This window comes from Procambarus clarkii, chromosome 35, assembly GCF_040958095.1.
Source record: "Procambarus clarkii isolate CNS0578487 chromosome 35, FALCON_Pclarkii_2.0, whole genome shotgun sequence".
In the NCBI taxonomy this organism is placed as follows: domain Eukaryota; kingdom Metazoa; phylum Arthropoda; class Malacostraca; order Decapoda; family Cambaridae; genus Procambarus; species Procambarus clarkii.
In genome coordinates, this window is record NC_091184.1 from 9,711,162 (window position 1) to 9,735,065 (window position 23,904).

At 37.9% G+C, this 23,904-nt stretch overlaps 1 long non-coding RNA gene across 1 annotated transcript; it reads left to right on the top strand.

The window, feature by feature from the left end:
• Positions 1-368: 368 nt before the first annotated feature.
• LOC138371352 (uncharacterized) lies at positions 369-10,109 on the top strand. The gene is made up of 4 exons (XR_011230409.1): positions 369-501; positions 1,011-1,246; positions 6,888-6,994; positions 9,608-10,109. It is a non-coding gene; the product is annotated as an uncharacterized lncRNA (long non-coding RNA).
• The last annotated feature ends 13,795 nt before the right edge of the window (positions 10,110-23,904 follow it).

Below are 23,904 nucleotides of genomic sequence, written 5' to 3' on the forward strand. Positions count from 1 at the left end.
CCCTTGTTCAAATCCTTAAACATGCTAAACAAATTCACTCCATACATTCTCCTGTGTAAATTACGTTTATAAAGCCCTTTTTCTAACTGCAAACCCTGTTCTGAAACTCTTCCTGGACAGATGTAATAGAACACATGGCCACGTCCCCACCAGACATAAATATCTCTTTGATATCCCCAGAGTCAAACTTAATCTATGTAAACACTCTATGTAAATAAAGGGACCTAGTCTATGGAACTCACTCCCTTATAATGATTTGAAAAGCTGTCCAACTTCTGCCATATTCAAAAATAAAACCAAAAAGTACCTGTAGTACTTTTTAAGTACGAGGGAGTAATGCGCAAAGCGTCCCTCACCTGTGACGTCACAGCGTCACCTGACGCCATATCAACACATCGGCCATTTTGTCGTCAGTTCAGTCATGGCGAGGACTAACCCTTCATGCAAACTGCACCTACTATCAAGAAGAAGAAGATTTTGTGTTCCACCGATAGTATTATCGTAAGTAAGCACTTATATTTTATATTTTATTAAATTAATTGATTCTATTTTTCTGTAATAAAGGTCCAAAGGGTTGTTAAGGAACAAGGGTGTAGCGATACCGACGCTCAGTGCGCTCAACTCACACCAAAGTATCACCTGTGTAGCTTCTGTAATTAGTGTTAATTAGTTATGCTATAAGATAATGAAGCGAGTATAAGATTAACTCGCTACAAGGGTACTGTGTTGGGAGGTGAGGGCTGTTACTGGTGTCTGTGGGGATGTGAGGACTTGTACCAACCACTATCACCACCAGTACCTTGTCTTGCATCCTGCTTAGTATTCCTATTGAGATATGAAGTATTATTGCATTCATATAATTATTCATTCATTGTCATTACTATTTTTATGGGCTATGTTCTGTTACCCTAATGCTTTTTACCCCTGGGCATGTCCATTTACTCTCCAGCCCTTCACAAGCCACTGCTGCACCCCCTCCATGCCCATACTTACTGTGCTTATTCTTACAGGACTGCACTGCATTATGTGGTGCTCACTGCCTGGACACCTTGATACATGCATTATAGGGTTCTGGTAGTTGTTCTACTCACCAAGCCCTTCCAAGGCCAGGCTTGACATGTGAGAGCTTGGTCCAACAGGCTGTTGCTTGGACAGGCCCCTCAGGCCCACATATCCACCACAGCCTTGTTTGTCCGGCACTTCAAAATCAAATGTTTATTTACGTAAGGTACATACATATTTTTAGGTAAGGTACTCTTTATTTGGGTAAATTTATCTTCGTAGTATTTAGCTTTGGCTCGTCTAATTATCTTGGATAGCAATAACGAGTAATTCTTTGAGAATTCTTTGGAGACAATTCCTAACCTATACTTCTCCCAACCTATACTTCTTCTCAAGGTCATCTTCACTTCTTGAAGATGTTCAGGTTTTCTCTTGAAGATGTCGACGGTTGTTCCAGCAATACTGTATTTCTTTTATTGCTGAAAACCTGTTTTCAGCCATAAAAAAATAATCCTGAATCCAGAAAAAAATCCCTTTTGTATCGTCTGGAAATTTTCAAATATTGCTGATCAAACCTGAGTCTAAATTATTTGCATATATTATGAATTACAGAGGTCCCAGGACAGGGTTTTTAGGCACTCCACTTACATTTTCCCACTCTGACTTAACCCCCATTTATACAAACTCAGTCTTATCTTTTAGCTAATAATTTATTGTACACACCATACTCAGCCTGTGTAGGGTAGTTTATTGTGCATGTGTAGTATATTTGGTATATTTAATGCCTCTAACCTCTCCTCATAGTTCTTGTCCTTCAGTTCTGGGAGCCACTTAGTAGCATGTCTTTGCACCTTTTCCAGTTTGTTTATGTGCTTCTTAAGATATGGGCACCATACAACCGCTGCATATTCCAACTTTGGTCTAACAAAAGTCGTGAACAATTTCTTGAGTATTTCGCCATCCATGCATTTAAAAGCTCTGAATATTATCCTTTACCTGCAATTGGTTGTTGCTGTATTTATAGAATATGATTTGTTCTACTTTACATTTGTTTGTTCCTTTTTTTCAAAATTTCTTTCTGCCTCTCTCCTCACTGCCGTGTAGTTGTTTCTCTTTGTATTACTGGTATGTTTGGGGGTTTGGCCTCTTCGTATATTGATTCCATTTTTGTGTCTTTTGGTCTCTGTCCGTCTTGAAATTTCAGTTGAACAAATCCTGTTTCCTAGTTCTGCATCTTTGTTTTGGTATAAATGTTTTTGTTCCTTTATCATATATTTCACAAAATTGACATACTGTGCATTAATTCATCTCAATTACTTCCTTTCCTAACAGCAAGCCTTTCCAGTAAAATTCTTTGAATTCTTTTCTGACTTCTGGCCTAATGTTTGTTTTATCCTAGTGTGTATGATGCCTAGCGTGTGTCTGGTGCCTGTTGTGTTAAACCGAAGATAAATGCATAAGTATAGGTCAGTAATTTCTCCAGCTTTGAAAGGGGCTTTCATTATGCAGCAGTATTCCACTCTAGAGAGCACTAGCGTCTTGAAAACTATCATCATCGGTATAGCATCTCTAGTGTGAAAAGTTCTTGTTATCTATCCTGTCATTTTTCTTGCAGTTGTGACGGCTACTTTATTGTGTTCTTTAAATGTAAGGCCTTCTGACATCAGTACACCCAAATCCTTTACGTTGCTTTTCCGTTCAATGTTATGATTTGACTGAGTTTTGTAAGTGGTTTCCGTTTTTATATTTTTTATTTTTTCCGTAGCGCATGAGCTGAAACTTATGTTCGTTAATCACCATGTTATTTTCTGTAGCCCATAGAAAGACCTGATTTACATCTGATTGGAGGTTTGCCGTGTCCTCTATGTTGCCTACTCTCGTGAAGATTCTAGTGTCATCTGCAAAGGATGATCAAGTACTATAGGTTGTGTCCTTGTCTATGTCCGATATGAGGATGAGAAAAAGTATTGGAGCAAGCACAGTACGCTTGGGGACTGAGCTCTTTACGGTTGATGGTCCAGATTTTATTTTGTTGACTACTACACATTGGGTTCTATTAGTCAGGAAGTTGTATATCCATCTGCCTATTTTTCCGGTAATTCCTTTTGAACGCATTTTATGTGCAATAACACAATGGTCACATTTGTCAAAGGCTTTTTTTTGTCAAAGCGTTTTGTTTGTCTTCCATGGCATCTAGTGCCATGTCAGAGTGGTCCAGCAACTGTGATAGGCAAGAGCGCCCTGTTCTGAAACCATGTTGTCTGGGGTTATGGAGATGCTGTGATTCCATGTATTTTGTGATCTTACTTCTTAGCATTCTCTCAAAGATTTTTATGATGTGCGATGTTAGTGCTATCGGTCTGTAGTTTTTTGCCTCTGCCTTATTTCCTCCTTTATGGGGCGGTGCTATCTCTGCTGTTTTTAGTATGTCAGGGACAATGCCAGTATCTTGGCTTTGTCTCCAAAGAATGTGAAGGGCCTGCGATAACGTTTTTTACAGTTCTTGATGAATATAGAGTTCCAAGAGTCAGGGCCTGGTGCAGAGTGCATAGGCATACTGTCTATGGCTTCTTCAAAATCCAGTGGGGATAGGATCACATCTGATTTATGATTTGATGTTGGTATCATATCCATGAAAAATTCATTTGGGTTATCAATCAGATGGATGGAGAGCTACACTCGTTGTGTCCCATTTTCCCAGCACTCTTTGTCATATAATGCTTTGAAACTTTTGACGGATTTGGCCTCCACCACCTTCTCACCTAACATGTTCCAACCGTTTACCATTCTGTTTGCAAAAGTGAATTGTCTTACATTTCTTCGGCATCTTTGTTTAGTTCGTTTAAATCTATAACCTCTTGTTCTTGAAATTCCAGGTCTCGGGAAATCTTCCCTATCAAGTTTATCAATTCCTGTTACTGTTTTGTACGTAGTGATCATATCTCCTCTTTTCCTTCTGTCTTCTAGTTTGGAATATTTAATGCCTCTAATGTCTCCTCATAAATCCTGCCCTTCAGTTTTGGTATGAATGTTTGTGTGCCTTCATCGTATATTTTGCAAAATATGGAATACATCTCATTTACTTTACTTTAAGAATATGGTTCGATCAATTAAAAACCCTCTTGTTCAAATTGCAAAGAGACTGAAAGAGATGCAGCATGCTCAATGGATTATATATTAGTGATTATTATTAGGATTATATATTAGTGAATCATATTAGTGATTCAATTATTATGGTCATAAAACAATAAACAAATAGTTTTGGTGTTATTACACTCTATTCACAGGTTATATATAAGTATCTGCATGTTTTGTTCACCATTACAAACCACTAAGTTGGTTTGATTTTTGTTGAGATTGTTATTTATGATAAGATTCCTTACGTTATCTGAGAATGAAGCTATGTCGGTATTGGGAAATCTATAGATGGCACTTATAGTCAAGGAGGATTTAAGGGATTTACTGGAGAACTTGGCAAAGGTATATTCACAATAGTCGTCTCTATTACTAATGAGACTATTGCAGATGAAGGTATCTTTGTAAGATATTGCTATGCCACCTCCTTTTTTTATTAGGCCTGCAGTTGTGAATGGCTTTATTATCAGCCAAGTTGTAGCATACAACATAGCATATATATGTATATGGCATACATATATATATATATATATATATATATATATATATATATATATATATATATATATATATATATATATATATATATATATATATATATATATATATATATATATATATATATATATATATATATATATATATATATATATATATATATATATATATATATATATATATATATATATATATATATATATATATATATATATATATATATATATATATATATATATATATATATATATATATATGTTATGTTACAACATAACAGGCCAATTACACTGGATTAATCTTTGTGTTTAGATAGGAGATGCCTCGTATGGGCCAATAAGCCTTCTGCAGCCCCTATGTTTATCCCTTATGTATCCCCCCATGTTTTCACCTTCATTGTATTATCACCTGACCTAATGCGGGTATAAAATCAACTATATATATATATATATATATATGTCGTACCTAATAGCCAGAACGTACTTCTCAGCCTACTATTCAAGGCCCGATTTGCCTAATAAGCCAAGTTTTCATGAATTAATGTTTTTTCGTCTACCTAACCTACCTAACCTAACCTAACCTAGCTTTTTTTGGCTACCTAACCTAACCTTACCTATATATATAGGTTAGGTTAGGTTAGGTAGGGTTGGTTAGGTTCGGTCATATATCTACGTTAATTTTAACTCCAATAAAAAAAAATTGACCTCATACATAGAGAAAAGGGTTGCTTTATCATTTCATAAGAAAAAAATTAGAGTAAATATATTATTTCAGGAAAACTTGGCTTATTAGGCAAATCGGGCCTTGAATAGTAGGCTGAGAAGTGAGTTCTGGCTACTAGGTACGACATATATATATATATATTATATATATATATATATATATATATATATATATATATATATATATATATATATATGTCGTACCTAGTAGCCAGAGCGCACTTCTCAGCCTACTATGCAAGGCCCGATTTGCCTAATAAGCCAAGTTTTCATGAATTAATTGTTTTTCGACGACCTAACCTACCTAACCTAACCTAACCTAACTTTTTCGGCTACCTAACCTAACCTAACCTATAAAGATAGGTTAGGTTAGGTTAGGTAGGGTTGGTTAGGTTCAGTCATATATCTACGTTAATTTTAACTAAAATAAAAAAAAATTGACCTCATACGTAATGAAATGGGTAGCTTTATCTTTTCATAAGAAAAAAATTAGAGAAAATATATTAATTCAGGAAAACTGGGCTTATTAGGCAAATTTGGCCTTGCATAGTAGGCTGACAAGTGCGTTCTGGCTACTAGGTACGACATATATATATATATATATATATATATATATATATATATATATATATATATATATTCAAAATTCGTCAGTGTACTACATTTTTGTTGTTGCTTTTAGGTGATGCTTTTAACCAGTGTACGTGGGTCTGATTGTGCAACCACAGTTCGAAGAATAATGAAGATATGAACAAACGGCCTGTGGTCACTATACAGTCTGGAAGGGCAAAAGAAGAAATTGGCATTTCTACAAAAACAAGAACTATATAATGTTATTTTAAGTAAGTAACCAAAAAATTAAATAATTTTTTTAAAGTTTAAAATTCACTTAAAAATGTAAATTTTAAGTTAAAAAATTTTAACCAAAAAACTTGATATTTTTCATATTTGGAACCATTCCATAATCCCAAGCATAAATGATTATATTTCTATCACTTGCTCTTAAGATTGTTTCATTTAATAGAGGTTGGGCATAATTGTTCTCTGCTGCTAATAGAACTGACTGACTTAGCTATAGGAAAATGTAAAATTAATTGGTTTATCCATTACAGTATTGTGCAGTTTATTTCATGATCCTGTGCTTAATACTTGCATAAATAGTAGATTACAAAATGCATTTTTATATCATTAGTATTGAATAATAATAATGCAAATAATTGACTTATAAATGATGTACAATTAATTGGTAGGTGATATTATATTATTAATATTTTTTCATTCTTGCAAAGCCTTAACAAAGTCATTAACATGTTAATATAAACTTGATCACCTTCCACTTATTTTCTCATGTGCTACCTACATGTACAAAACCTTATTCCTAAATGCATATTTTGTTCTGAAACTTGTCCTTTATATGTTGTGTATCACCATCTCTGGAGAGTTTTATCTGATTGATGTATAAATTACTTTTAATTTTACAGAATATTATTGTTATACTGAATTTATTATTATATAAATAACTTAATTTTACAGAATCATCTATCAACGCACATCCACAAGTTGAGGAGGAGGATGTGACCTTCCAGATGTCTGAAGTACTGAAACAGGCACCAAACAGGCCTGGTGGATCTAGGTACAAGGTAAAATAATTTAATTTTTTTTTTTTTTTTTTTACTAATTGTCCGATATATATATATATATATATATATATATATATATATATATATATATAAATATATATATATAAATATATATATAATGTGTCGTACCTAGTAGCCAGAACGCACATCTCAGCCTACTATGCAAGGCCCGATTTGCCTAATAAGCCAAGTTTTCTTGAATTAATGTTTTTTCGACTATCTAACCTAACATTTTCAGCTACCTAACCTAACCTATAAAGATAGGTTAGGTTCGGTCATATATCTCTATTAATTTTAACTCCAATAAAAAAAGAATTGACCTCATACATAATGAAATGGATAGCTTTATCATTTCATAAGAAAAAAAATAGAGAAAATATATTAATTCATGAAAACTTGGCTTATTAGGCAAATCGGGCCTTGCATAGTAGGCTGAAAAGTGCGTTCTGACGACTAGGTACGACATATATATATATATATATATATATATATATATATATATATATATATATATATATATATATATATATATATATATATATATATAATATAATATGTATGTGTGTGTGTGTGTGTAATTACCTAAGTGTAGTTAAAGGATGAGACCGTCTTCCCAGCACTCTTTGTCATATAACGCTTTGAAACTACTGACAGTCTTGGCCTCCACCACCTTCTCACCTAACTTGTTCCAACCGTCTACCACTCTATTTGCGAAAGTGAATTTTCTTATATTTCTTTAGCATCTGTGTTAAGCTAGTTTCAATCTATGACCTCCTGTTCTTGAAGTTCCAGGTCTCAGGAAATCTTCCCTGTCGATTTTATCAATTCCTGTTACTATTTTGTATGTAGTGATCATATCACCTCTTCTGTCTTTTAGTTTTGGCATATTTAATGCCTCTAACGTCTCCTCGTAGCTCTTGCCCTTCAGTTCTGGGAGCCACTTAGTAGCATGTCTTTGCACCTTTTCCAGTTTGTTGATGTGCTTCTTAAGATATGGGCCAACTTCTGTTGTTGGGCACCACACAACAGCTGCATATTCTAGCTTTGGCGTAACAAAAGTCATGAACAATTTCTTTAGTATATCACCATCCATGTATTTAAACGCAATTCTAAAGTTAGAAAGCGTAGCATAGGCTCCTCGCACAATATTCTTTATGTGGTCCTCAGCTGATAGTTTTCTATCTAGAACCACCCCTAGATCTCTTTCTTTATCAGAATTCTTTAAAGATTTCTCACATAATGTATAGGTTGTGTGGGGTCTATGTTCTCCTGTTCCACATTCCATAACATGGCATTTATTAACATTAAATTCCATTTGCCAAGTGGTGCTCCATATACTTATTTTATCCAGGTTTTCTTGAAGGGCATGACAATCATCTAAATTTCTTATCCTTCCTATTATCTTAGCATCATCAGCAAACATGTTCATGTAATTCTGTATACCAACTGGTAGATCATTTATGTAGACAATAAACATCACTGGTGCAAGAACTGAACCCTGTGGTACTCCACTTGTGACATTTCTCCAGTCCGATACATTGCCTCTGATTACTGCCCTCATTTTTCTATGTCAGAAAATTTTTCATCCATATTAGAAGCTTACCTGTCACCCCTCCAATATTTTCCAGTTTCCAGAACAACCTCTCTATGTGGAACTGTCGAATGCCTTTTTAGGTCCAAATAGATGCAGTCAACCCAACCATCTCTTTCCTGTAATATATCTGTTGCTCGATCATAGAAACTGAGTAAATTCGATACACAGGATCTTCCAAATCGAAAACCATACTGTCTGTCTGAAATTATATCATTTCTCTCCAGGTGTTCTACCCATTTAGTTTTAATTATTTTTTCCAATATTCCAATTCCAATTTTTTCCAATAATGTGTGTGTGTGTATGTATATTTGTGTTGTTGAATATGACCGAAAGTCATAGTCTTTCTGCACCTCTCCTTACTGCTATTGTTGTTTCTCGCATCTTTGTATTGCTTGTATGTTTGGGCAATTTTTCCCCTTTTCCTAGTTCTGCATCTCTGCTTTAGTATAAATTTTGTTGTGCCATTATCATATATTTCACAAAACTTGACATACATCTCATTTACTTCATGTCCTAACAGCAAGTGTTTGTCAAATTCCTTAAGGAAATATCTGAGTTCCCCATAATGACCTCTCCACAAGTCAGGTTTTTCAACTGCTTCAAGCTCATTTTCTTCCAGATTATAATGCATTGCATACTTTATTCCCAAAAAGACATGGTCACTTTTACCCAAGTGACCATGTCACTTGGGTAAAAGGAGGGAGGTACCAAAGGAGGGAGGTACTGAATGATAAATATATCTTTCTCTTTCCTGGTAAATATAATATCCAGCATGGAGGGAACATCCCCTTCCCTCATCCTCGTAGCTTGTTTAACATGTAGAAACATGAATGTTTACAGGGTGAGGTTTACGAAATTATATATATATATATATATATAATTGGTCTCTGGTCTATATATATATATATATATATATATATATATATATATATATATATATATATATATATATAAAGTTTGTGTGTGTGTAATTTATATAAATAAATAATTAAATATTAATTTTGTTAATATCTTTTCAGGGAAAACTTGCAAGTACAATTCGTATACAAGAGGGGCAACAAGAGCCAGAGGATGTCTACTAAGAAAATATATAAGTCTTTATCCTCACACTCTTGATATATGGTCTTCTCTGGTCTCTTTATTTTCTCTCCTCACAAATGTCCCTTTTTTTTATTTCTTTTACGTTTCTCTCCTGTTTTTCTTGTCTTTTAATCTCTCCTTTCCTCCTCTCTTCTAACACCTCTCGTTTCCTGTCTCTTCTAGCTTCTCTCTTCCTTTACTTTTTATATTTGTGGTATTCATTTATGTCATTTTTATCTTGTATATTTTTCTTGTATCTTTTTCTTATCTTGTGTTTCTCTTCCCCTTCTCTTCAATGATTTCTCATTTCTCTCCTCTCTCTGTTGTTTCTGTTCTGTCTTCTCTCTCCTTGCCTTAATTTTGTTCTGTCTCCTCTTTTGTTGTGTGTGTGTCTTTCTGTCTGTCTCTCTCTCTCTCTCTGGCTCTCTTGCTCTCTCTCTCTCTCTCTGGCTCTCTCTCTCTCTGGCTCTCTCTCTCTCTGGCTCTCTCTCTCTCGCTCTGGCTCTCTCTCTCTCGCTCTGGCTCTCTCTCTCTCTCTCTCTCTGGCTCTCTCTCTCTCTCTCTCTCTGGCTCTCTCTCTCTCTCTCTCTCTCTCTCTGGCTCTCTCTCTCTCTCTCTCTGGCTCTGTCTCTCTTTCTCTGGCTCTCTCTCTCTCTCTCTCTCTCTCTGGCTCTCTCTCTCTCTCTGGCTCTCTCTCTGGCTCTCTCTCTCTCTCTGGCTCTCTCTCTCTCTCTGGCTCTCTCTCTCTCTCTCTCTCTCTCTCTCTCTCTCTCTCTCTCTCTCTGGCTCTCTCTCTGGCTCTCTCTCTCTCTGGCTCTCTCTCTGGCTCTCTCTCTCTCTCTCTGGCTCTCTCTCTCTGGCTCTCTCTCTCTCTCTGGCTCTCTCTCTCTCTCTGGCTCTGGCTCTCTCGCTCTCTCTGGCTCTTTCGCTCTCTCTGGCTCTTTCGCTCTCTCTGGCTCTTTCGCTCTCTCTGGCTCTCTCTGGCTCTCGCTCTCTCTGGCTCTCTCTCTCTCTCTGGCTCTCTCTCTCTGGCTCTCTGGCTCTCTCTCTCTCTCTGGCTCTCTCTCTCTGGCTCTCTGGCTCTCTCTCTCTCTCTGGCTCTCTCTCTCTCTCTGACTCACTCTCTCTCTGGCTCACGCTCTCTCTCTCTGGCTCTGTGGCGCTCTCTCTCTGGCTCTCGCTCTCTCTCTCTGGCTCTCATATTTCATTTGATTTAAAAATGTCTGAGATTTTTTACTTAATCTAAGTTATATTGCATGGTGCTAATATGAATATTATACATGACTGTTTTTTCTTTTCTTTCTCTTTCTCCCTTTCTTTCTTTCTCTTTCTTTCCTTCTCTCTCTTTTTCTTTCTCTTTCTACATGAATATTATACTTGACTGTGTTTATATTCACTTGTAGATTTTTATTTTTAGTTAATTAGTCCTAAACTTTTGATTAATAGATTTTTATTATTAGTCATAGAAAAACTATAGTGTTATATGTATACTCGGAAAATTTTACTTGTTTTAGTTTTAAGTAACAATAACTGCTTATAACGTCAGACTGATCTCAGCATGACATGAATCACAGGCTGCTTGATCACAAAATCTATTGTGTTCACATATTGCATATATAGATTTTTAAATTTTTACTTTTATATTCTGTTATAGATATAGTCTATATATTTCGAGCTATTACATATATTTTGTTGTATTACTCATTCTTAATTAAATAAATATAATATTTTAATTATCTTTTTGTACCCTATTTATTTGTAATTTACACATACATATATAGGATGTCCATTTCTATCTCAGATATGTCTTCTTTCTTTCTCTCCCTTTCTATTTCAGATATGAATTACAAAATTATTATACCCTAATTTACCCTAAACGCTTTAATGTAGGTAATTAAAAGATCATAAAAAAGTTTTTAGAAATGTTAATTATATACGTTCTAAGGTTGTATATAAAAGTTCTCAAAAAACCTTTTCTAAACGTAATTATAAACGTGCTGAAAACAATGAAATGTCGTTTTTAGGATGTTTTAAAAACATGAAAATGTTTGCTGGGAACGGATATCCGGATTACCAGTCAGCTTTCCGCTGCCTCGTTGGAGGGGTGGGGAAGGGGGGGAATATTAACCCTCTTAGTAATGATAGATATGAGGCGCGCGCGTGTGCGCATGTGTACGTCCTCTAATTACCCAATCGTTCCCTTACCCAATCTCCCAATCTTTATGTACTTAATCCAAACAACTTTATCATTGTGTTCATTGTTGTCTTCTTTTATGTGCTAGCCATATGCTGTATTGTGCCTGCTAAGTTTTGTTAAACTACCATTCAAGCTGCCACTGCAATCATTCTGAGCTACCTATGTGCCTTAATATACCTACAATTTTTCTCTCATCTTTTATTTTTTTTTCATGCTATGTAACTGTTATCCTTTTTATAAATTTTGCAAGTATTTACCTACTTATAAGTTTCTTAGATTAAGAACCTGCCCGAAATGCTGCGCGCACTAGCGGCTTTACAAGAATGTAAATAAATAAATATAAAATAAATATGTTTATTCAGGTAAGGTACATACATACAAGTGATTTTACATAAATTGATCGATTTATAGATTGAGCTAGTACATACAATGCCTAAAGCCACTATTACGCAATGCGTTTCGGGCTGTAATTACTATGCTATGCGTCCTCACAATGCTAATGTTCCTTCTTGTATATATATAAATAAATAAATAAATTACTCAACACAAAGCTGCTATTAGGACAATATCTAACTCTGGCCCCAAACATCACTCGGTACCCCTACTCAAATCTCTGAATATGTTAGATATTAGGTCACTGCACATTCTCTCATGTGTATTTTATATATGTAAAACGCTGAACTGTAATATCATTCCTGACCTTAAAGCTTCCTACAAGGTTGTAACAGAACCTATGGGCACCACGCTAGAAACAAATACCTATTTGATATTCCTAGAGTACGACTTAATCAAACCAGAAATGCTCTACAAATCAAGGGACCCAGAATGTGGAATGACCTTCCCAACCATGTTAAAGACTGTACCTCTCTCAACCAGTTTAAGATAAAAACTAAGCACTACCTAATAAATTCCCTGTAACCTACCTTACCCCTCTAATGTCATCCAATGTCTACTATTTTAAACTATGCTATTTGTTGACTAAATTGTATATTTGGTATTTTTCTGCCATGTTCCCCCCCCCCTTTTTTATTTTTTTTTATTTTCTCAACACATTTATACTTTAATCACAATTAGTATTAAGTTTTAGTCTTAGTGTTTTTCCTGCCCGAAACGCTTTGCGTAATAGTGGCTTTAGGCATTGTATGTACTAGCTCTATCTATAAATCCATCAACTTTTGTATCTCACCTTGTATGTATGTACTCTACCTGAATAAACATTTGATTTGATTTGATTTGTGGGTATTCACCTACATGTTCTTGCGGGGGTTGAGCTCTGCTCTTTAGGCCCGCCTCTCAACTGTCAATCAATCAACTGTAACTAACTTCTAATCCCCCCCCCCCCACCCATACACCCAGGAAGCAGCCCATAACAGCTGTCTAACTCCCAGGTACCTATTTACTGCTAGGTAACAGGAGCATCAGGGTGAAAGAAACTTTGCCCATTGTTTCTCGCTAGCGCCGGGAATCGAACGTGGAACCACAGGATTACGCGTCCAGCATGCTGTTCACTCAGCCACCGGCCCCCTGTGTGTGTGTGTGCTTGCAGGGGTTGAGCTCTGGCTCTTTGGTCCCGCCTCTCAACTGTCAATCAACTGGTGTACAGATTCCTGAGCCTACTGGGCTCTATCATATCTACATTTAAAACTGTGTATGGAGTCAGCCTCCACCACATCACTGCCTAATGCATTCCACCTGTTAACTACTCTTAACACTGAAAAAGTTCTTTCTGACGTCCCTGTGGCTCATTTGGATACTCAGGTTTCCACCTGTGTCCCCTTGTTCGCGTACCACCCGTGTTAAACAGTTAATCTTTATCAACCCTGTCAATTCCTCTGAGAATTTTGTAGGTAGTGATCATGCCTTCCCTTACTCTTCTGTCTTCCAGTGTCGTGAGATGTATTTCACGCAGCCTTTACTCAAACTCATGCCTCCTAATTCTTGGACTTGTCTAGTGGCAAACCTCTGAAATTTTTCAAGCTTCGCCTTGTGCTTGACAAGGTCAAGACACATGGTGGTGATGTACCATGGGAGAGTGTGCCTGTAAGACACATGGTGGCGATGTACCATGGGAGAGTGTGCCTGTAAGACACATGGTGGTGATGTACCATGGGAGAGTGTACCTGTAAGACACATGGTAGTGATGTACCATGGGAGAGTGTGCCTGTAAGACACATGGTGGTGATGTCCCATGGGAGAGTGTGCCTGTAAGACACATGGTGGTGATGTACCATGGGAGAGTGTGCCTGTAAGACACTTGGTGGTGATGTACCATGGGAGAGTGTGCCTGTAAGACACATTGTGGTGATGTACCATGGGAGAGCGTGCCTGTAAGACACATGGTGGTGATGTACCATGGGAGAGTGTACCTGTAAGACACATGGTAGTGATGTACCATGGGAGAGTGTGCCTGTAAGACACATGGTGGTGATGTCCCATGGGAGAGTGTGCCTGTAAGACACATGGTGGTGATGTACCATGGGAGAGTGTGCCTGTAAGACACTTGGTGGTGATGTACCATGGGAGAGTGTGCCTGTAAGACACATTGTGGTGATGTACCATGGGAGAGTGTGCCTGTAAGACATATGGTGGTGATGTACCATGGGAGAGTGTGCTTGTAAGACACATGGTGGTGATGTACCATGGGAGAGTGTGCCTGTAAGACACATGGTGGTGATGTACCATGGGAGAGTGTACCTGTAAGACACATGGTGGTGATGTACCATGGGAGAGTGTGCCTGTAAGACACTTGGTGGTGATTTACCATGGGTGAGTGTGCCTGTAAGATACATGGTGGTGTTGTGCCATGGGAGAGTGTGCCTGTATAACACCTGGTGATGATGTACCATGGGAGAGTGTGCCTGTAAGACACTTGGTGGTGAATTTACCATGGGAGAGTTTGCCTGTAAGATACATGGTGGTGATGTACAATGGGAGAGTTTGCCTGTAAGATACATGGTGGTGATGTACCATGGGAGAGTTTGCCTGTAAGATACATGGTGGTGATGTACCATGGGAGAGTGTACCTGTAAGACACATGGGGGTGAAGTACCATAGGAGAATGTGCCTGTAAGACACATGTTGGTGATGTACCCTGGGAGAGTGTGCCTGTAGGACACATGGTGGTGATGTACCATGGGAGAGTGTGCCTGTAAGATACATAGTGGTGATTTACTATGGGAGAGTGTGCCTGTAAGATACATGGTGGTGATGTTTTATGGGAGAGTGTGCCTGTAAGACCTTGCAGTGATGTACCATGGGAGAGTGTGCCTGTATGATACATGGTCGCTATGTACCACGGGAGAGTGTGCCTGTAAGACACATGGAGGGATGTATCATGGGAGAGTGTGCCTGTAAGACACATGGTGGTGATGTACCATGGGAGAGGGTGCCTGTAAGACACATGGTGGTGATGTACCCTGGGATAGTGTGCCTGTAGGACACATGGTGGTGATGTACCATGGGAGAGTGTGCCTGTAAGACACATGGTGGCGATGTACCATGGGAGAGTGTGCCTGTAAGACACATGGTGGTGATGTACCATGGGAGAGTGTACCTGTAAGACACATGGTAGTGATGTACCATGGGAGAGTGTGCCTGTAAGACACATGGTGGTGATGTCCCATGGGAGAGTGTGCCTGTAAGACACATGGTGGTGATGTACCATGGGAGAGTGTGCCTGTAAGACACTTGGTGGTGATGTACCATGGGAGAGTGTGCCTGTAAGACACATTGTGGTGATGTACCATGGGAGAGCGTGCCTGTAAGACACATGGTGGTGATGTTCCATGGGAGAGTGTACCTGTAAGACACATGGTAGTGATGTACCATGGGAGAGTGTGCCTGTAAGACACATGGTGGTGATGTCCCATGGGAGAGTGTGCCTGTAAGACACATGGTGGTGATGTACCATGGGAGAGTGTGCCTGTAAGACACTTGGTGGTGATGTACCATGGGAGAGTGTGCCTGTAAGACACATTGTGGTGATGTACCATGGGAGAGTGTGCCTGTAAGACACATGGTGGTGATGTACCATGGGAGAGTGTGCCTGTAAGACACTTGGTGGTGATTTACCATGGGAGAGTGTGCCTGTAAGACACATGGTGGTGTTGTGCCATGGGAGAGTGTGCCTGTATAACACCTGGTGATGATGTACCATGGGAGAGTGTGCCTGTAAGACACTTGGTGGTGATTTACCATGGGAGAGTTTGCCTGTAAGATACATGGTGGTGATGTACCATGGGAGAGTTTGCCTGTAAGATACATGGTGGTGATGTGCCATGGGAGAGTGTACCTGTAAGACACATGGGGGTGAAGTACCATAGGAGAATGTGCCTGTAAGACACATGTTGGTGATGTACCCTGGGAGAGTGTGCCTGTAAGACACATGGTGGTGATGTACCATGGGAGAGTGTGCCTGTAAGATACATAGTGGTGATTTACTATGGGAGAGTGTGCCTGTAAGATACATGGTGGTGATGTATTATGGGAGAGTGTGCCTGTAAGACCTTGCAGTGATGTACCATGGGAGAGTGTGCCTGTATGATACATGGTCGCTATGTACCACGGGAGAGTGTGCCTGTAAGACACATGGAGGGATGTATCATGGGAGAGTGTGCCTGTAAGACACATGGTGGTGATGTACCATGGGAGAGTGTGCCTGTAAGACACATGGTGGTGATGTACCCTGAAAGAGTTTGCCTGTAGGACACATGTTGGTGATGTACCATGGGAGAGAGTGCCTGTAAGATACATGGTGGTGATGTACCATGGGAGAGTGTGCCTGTAAGACACATGGTGGTGATGTACCATGGGAGAGTGTGCCTCTAAGACACATGGTGGTGATGTACAATGGGAGAGTGTGCCTGTAAGATACATGGTGGTGATGTACCATGGGAGAGTGTGCCTCTAAGACACATGGTGGTGATGTACCATGGGAGAGTGTGCCTCTAAGATACATGGTGGTGATGTACCATGGGAGAGTGTGCCTGTAAGACACATGGTGGTGATGTACCATGGGAGAGTGTGCCTCTAAGACACATGGTGGTGATGTACCATGGGAGAGTGTGCCTGTAAGACACATGGTGGTGATGTACCATGGGAGAGTGTGCCTGTAAGATACATGGTGGTGATGTACCATGGGAGAGTGTGCCTGTAAGACACATGGTGGTGATGTACCATGGGAGAGTGTGCCTCTAAGACACATGGTGGTGATGTACCATGGGAGAGTGTGCCTGTAAATAAATATATAAATAATAAATAAATAAATAAATAAATAGGTTTATTCAGGTAAGGTACATACATACAAGTGATTTTACATAAATTGGTCGATATATAGATAGAGCTAGTACATACAATGCCTAAAGCCACTATTACGCAAAGCGTTTCGGGCAGGAAAAACCTTAACATCTAAAACTAAATACTAATTAAGTATAAAGAATAAAATGTGTTTAGAACAAATACAAATAAAGATAAAAAAAGGGGGAACATGGCTGAACAATCAGCACAAATACAATAGGTCGACAAACAACGTTGATTAAAAAAAAAAACAGACCTTGGTTGACAATAGAGGGGTAAGGTAAGTTACAGGGAATTTATTAGGTAGAGTTTCGTTTTTATCTTAAACTGGTTGAGAGAGGTACAGTCTTTAACATGGTTGGGAAGGTCATTCCACATTCTGGGTCCCTTGATTTGTAGAGAATTTCTAGTTTGATTAAGTCGTACTCTAGGAATATCAAAACTGTATTTATTTCTGGTGTGGTGCTCATGGGTTCTGTTACAACCTGCAATGAAGCTTTTGAGGTCAGGATTGGCATTACAGTTTAGCTTTTTATATTTGTATAATACACATGAGAGAATGTGCAGTGACTTAATGTCTAACATATTCAGAGATTTGAGTAGGGGTACCGAGTGATGTCTGGGGCCAGAGTTGGATATTGTCCTAATAGCAGCTTTGTGTTGAGTAATTAGAGGACGTAAATGATTTTGGGTAGTAGAACCCCAAGCACCCCAAGAACCCCAAGATGGTTTTTGTTCAGTCTGTTTTCTAGTATTAGATTTCTAAGGTTTGAGTTGAATTCGGACACATCAGTGTATGGAATGCTATAGACTGCATCCACAGACAGGACAGACTCGGCACCCTTGACTCTGAAACTGGCGAAGATGTACTCCCCACAGCAGTCTCTAGTTCTAATTACTTTTAAGCATGTTAGTTCTTGGTGGTAGTAAAGAGCAGTACCACCACCTCTCTGAATTTGACGACAGTTGTGAATTGCCGAGTAGTAAGGCATGTTAAAGAGTTGAGTGGTATCCTCTTTCAACTATGTTTCAGTAAGTATAATAAAAGAGAATTTGTTGTTTGATGTCAATCAAAGCACTAACATCATCGAAGTGTTTACCTAGGGGTCTAACGCTCAAGTTGATTACAGAGATATTGTGATTATGTGTTAATACATTGTTTACATCATGTGCTGTAAAATATCTGCAATTTTGATCATTAAAGTGATGATTGTCATTGATAGTGGATAAGAGGCTAAGTTCTGGGTCTATAATTGTCTTCATGAAAAGACTGGTTGCAGGAAAACAAGGCAAGAATGGCAAATTACTAAATAGAATTTTGATATAAATGGGGGAAAAATATATAAACAAGACTATACAAAACAAACACAAAATGAACAAAAAAAGAAAAAAAGAAAAAATGAGGTAGCTTACAAAGGGGCTAGACACAGGCAAAGCCAGGGGTACAATGGAGTAAGGGAGTATGGCGAGGCTAGGCAACCTAGGTAGTAAATGAAATCCAAGAAAAAAGTTGAATAATAAACATAGGCAAATTTAAGTTAAAGATTATTAACTACAAGTAGTTTAGTTATGATCGTATAATTAATAAGACCTAAAGAAATATTAAAGCACTCGGTTAATTAAGTCCAATAAATGAATAGTAAAAAGTAAATTAAAAATCAATTTAAAAAGTGAAACAAAGAGACATTAGGATACCTAGCCCGCACTAGGTGACAAGTGGGTTAATTATGTCGACTCATTGGGAGTGATAATAAGGTGAGACAAACCACATTAGTTGGGGAAAGTGTTGAGGTTATCCTCATTAGCAATTGTAAACATTTTACCTACTGATGTCTTTCTGACTTTAATCATGCCATCTCTAACGAAGCACTGATGAATCGCATCTGGGTTTTGATGACGGATTTGACGCAGGCGGTAGAGGAGTTGCTGTCTTTTTCTAGTCAAGCACTCGTTGATGTAGATACCCTTTCGTTGGGATGCAGCTGTCCGGACAGATGCGATTTCGTGGACTGGGAGGCCAATTTCAGGCGAATTTTCCGCTGGTTTTGTCTTGATGGGTTCTTTTTGCCTACTCTGTAGGCAGCAATAATGTCTGTTTTGTTTAGAGATACCTGCAATTCTTTTTTTAAGAGATCCTGAACAATTTCAATACACTTTTCACCTTCGCTTTCCACTGGAATATCTTGGGACGACACAACTACAGAGTCAAGCAGCTTTTGCTGGTCTTGTTCATCTTGGGTGACGGAACGTTGGGCAGATAATGTATTGATACATGCAGTCATTTTGCTGAGAGCTTCCTCTTGTTTTTTTATGACTCATCAGATTTCAGACGAATGTTTTCCTCACGGAGACCATTCAAGTCATGCTGGAGTTGATCTCGGCTAGCCCTTAAGTTTCTAATATCCTCGTGGAGGAGGGTTATTTCTTGTTGTTGTTGATGGAGGTTCGAGCAGTTTGCTTAATTTTCAGTTTGAAGACTCAAGATAATCGTAATTTGAGCCTCAAGGACTGAGCACAACTTTTTGAACCACTGATTATCTTACCACCTGGGGAAATCCGGTGAGGGACCAGTAGCACGCTTGAATCTCGTAAACAGTGATGTAAGAGTGGTAATAGGAGAGGATTGGGAGGACAACCCTCCCTGGCTCAATGGGGTGGAGGGGAGAGCAGCACCGCCGCCACAGGCCCCAGAGCTTCCAGAGGGCAACCCGTTCTCGCAAATTCGTAAAGTCAATATTGACTTATTAACTACGTGCATAGGTGATATACTAAACATAATAGATACCCTTAAAAAGATTCATAGAAAACACCGACCTTACCTAACCTTGTTAGTATCTTAAGATAAGCAACTTATTGCTTCGTAATTACAATTATTACTTAACCTATACCTATTATAGGTTAGGTAATAATTGTAATTACGAAGCAATAAGATGCTTATCTTAACATACTAAGTAGGTTAGGTAAGGTCGGTGTTTTCTATGAATCTTTTTAAGGGTATCTATTATGTTAAGTATGTCACCTATGCACATATTTAATAAGTCAATATTGACTTATTAAATTTGCAAGAACGGGTTGCATAGGGAGAAACACAATGACTGACAGTATTTGTCGGGATGGATGGCTTGTTAGGGGCTTTGTTGCTCTTATTTACCTGCACAGTCCTGTTCCTGGGAGACATGATAGGTCGAGGATGACTGGAGTATATGTTGTGGTGGAAACTTGCATCAGGCAGCGCGGTGGTGGGCAGAGACGGGCAGCATGCACTGGTACTCACAGCCGTAGAGTATTGTTTTGAATTTAGTTTGCGTCGGAATAAGTCGATTTGGGTTGGTTACTTTGATTGTGCTATGACATGCTTGGACTCCATGTACTTAGCTGCCTGTGGGTGGCGGTCTACATCATCTGGCGGTAGTTTAAGGGCTGAAATACAGCGTAGAGTGAGGAGCGTGGGTAGCGTGCACTCAACAGCGTCGGCTGTCTGCCGGAAAAGGAATGGGACTCCCTCTGCTTCTTTCCATAGGTTATGCCAAAAGGTCTTGGGGCCCTGCTGCCTCTTTCCGTAGGTCATGCCAAAACGTCTGCAGTACCCTGCATCTTTTTGTGGGTTAGGCCAAAAGGTCTGGGACACCCTGCAACTTTCCATAGAGTTTTCCAAAAGATTTGGAGCACCCTGCATCTTTCTGTAGGTTATACCAAAAGGTAGATCTATTTTGAATTTCCCCTAACATGATTGTTCCAACCAGGCATACTACTTCTTTTATTGGTTATAAGATAAATACTGTCTTCCCCTGCCCTATATAGCACTGAAACGACTGATGTGAAAAAGTCCTTGAGATTGTTCTGATGCAAATTGCACTGGATAATATTGCAAGCAATTGCATTACTTGTGATTTGAGTATTGGTTAAGCAGGCATTTAAACTTATCCAGGTCAGCAAGAGTGGCCTTCCTACGTTTAGGTGTGTTCTAGGGAGGTTTATGTTATCTTTGGCAGCAGCAACTTGTGAGTGAGGTATATTGGAGGTGGCCATGGCAGGATGATACCAGGACAGGTTGTCATCACTGACAGCCTTATACTTAAAGGTGTGACCAGTTATATCATCAATAAGAAAATGATCAATATGAGACCTTCCATTCCTATCTCATGACATAAAGCTTTAGTAATAGTAAATAAATCATTAATAGCAGGATTATGTAAATTTTCAGCATCCATGAATTCATTAAACAAATTTAAGTATACATCTTAGCGGGTAAAATCAGTGTTAAAAATCACCTACCACCCCATGAGTTCAGTATTATGATACAAATTAGTCAATTGATATATTTCTGATCATATATTTCCATACTCATCTGCACAGTTGATATTGCTTGTGGAAACCATGCATATACACACACACATAATCAAATACTGCTGAGCACCTTTCAGGCCCCTGAGCAAAGGGGCCTGACATCTGAGTGGACAGCACATCGGATTCGTAGTCCTGAGGTTCCGGGTTCGATTCTTGGTGGAGACGGAAACAAATGGGCAGAGTTTCTTTCATCCTGATGAGTCTGTTCACCTAGCACTAAATATGTACCTGAGAGATAGACAGCTGCTACAGGCTGCTTCCTTGGGATTGTGTAACAAAAAGGAGGCCTGGTCGAGGACCGGGCCGTGGGGATGATAAGCCCCGAAATCATCTCCAGATAACTATAGGACACAAGTATAGCAGGAGTGAGCCCTGATACAATATTGACAACCTCAACTTTACATTGCATATTGTTATGCCCAGGATAGCAGCAGCACCATAGGGTCTTCCAGGACCTGACCAGTCAATAGACATGTCAATACTGGCAGTGAAAAAAGAACTATCAATAAATTTGAAGTGGTTTTGATATTCATAAGATGTAAGCCAGTGTTCTTGCAAAACAAGAATATTTTGCACATACCAAAATGCTTTTAACGTTCATATATTCAGGGTTTGTTATTTCTCTAATTACCTTAATAACCGGGAATTATAACTTTACAAATACTGAAGCATTGTCATGGGGGTAAATAAACCATATTACGTGAAGATCATTTATGTGCTAATTAAAACAACACTTATAGTAAGAGGACAGTAAATTGGAATGTTGAGACAATTGTTAAGTAATAATAATATAATAATTAACAGGTTTTAAGAGTCATCTATTGCACATTATTCTATCTATAAATAATCTGAACTAATAATAGAGCCCAAATAAATAATAATTACACATCATTCACATCCATTAAGAAAAGAAATTAAATGACCAATCAAAACCATATAGGTTACTCCTACACCTCATAATACAGGCCAATAATGATCATAAATATACTTATCAATTAAACAATATTCAAACTAAGGACTTTACATCAAATTTTTTAAATCACTAATTTAAAAGCAGACATCCTTTTATATTAATAAATTGTCAGATTAAGGCATTTGTAAACAAATGAAATAAATAATAATTAAGCCTTCGATGAAATATTCCACATTATAATACAAATTCTGGAGTCACTCATATATATGCAAAGTTTTGGTTTATAAAATACCAGATATAAGATAATATAAATATCAGAATCAGGCTAATATTATTGCCAGATTCATATACAGTACTGTATATATATATATATATATATATATATATATATATATATATATATATATATATATATATATATATATATATATATATATATATATATATGTCGTACCTAGTAGCCAGAACGCACTTCTCAGCCTACTATGCAAGGCCCGATTTGCCTAATAAGCCAAGTTTTCCTGAAATAATATATTTTCTCTAATTTTTTTCTTATGAAATGATAAAGCTACAAATTTCATTATGTATGAGCTCAATTTTTTTTATTGGAGTTAAAATTAACGTAGATATATGACCGAACCTAGCCAACCCTACCTAACCTAACCTAACCTATCTTTATAGATTAGGTTAGGTTTGGTAGCCGAAAAAGTTAGGTTAGGTAAGGTTAGGTAGGTTAGGTAGTGGAAAAACAATTTATGAAAACTTGGCTTATTAGGCAAATCGGGCCTTGCATAGTAGGCTGAGAAGTGCGTTCTGGCTATTAGGTACGACATATATAAATATATATATATATATAATTTCTTGCTACTTATATATATATAATTGCGAGATTCATATATACATATATCGAATTACTAGATCCATATAAATATAAAACTGCCCGATTCAAGATAATGTAATTAACATATTTATGCTATTTTTATATATATATGAGTTTTATAATTGCCAATTCTTAGGATAATATAACTGCCAGATTCAGGTTAATATAATTGACAGTCAGGCTTTGATACTGTAAGCCATACCTACCTTTTACTTAAACTTAATCATTACAGAATCTGAGGCCTTCCTGATAACTATATTCTATCATATCTTAATGATAGACACCAATATGTAGCCATTAATGACATAACCCCCCCCCCACATCTCTACTGTAACCGTAGGAGTGCCACAGGGCAGCATCTTAGAACCTCTCCTATTGCTTATATACATCAATGATTTACCAAATGTCTCTAACATCCTTAAACCAATACTATTTGCTGGCGATACTGCCTTCATCTATTCAAACTCCAATGCAACACACAATAAGTAATATTGTAAACAACAAATTGAAACAAACTGGATGTGGTTGGATGTCAACCAACAAACTAAATATAGAGAATACCTATTACATTGTATTTGGAAGTAAATTATCAAATGAAATTCAC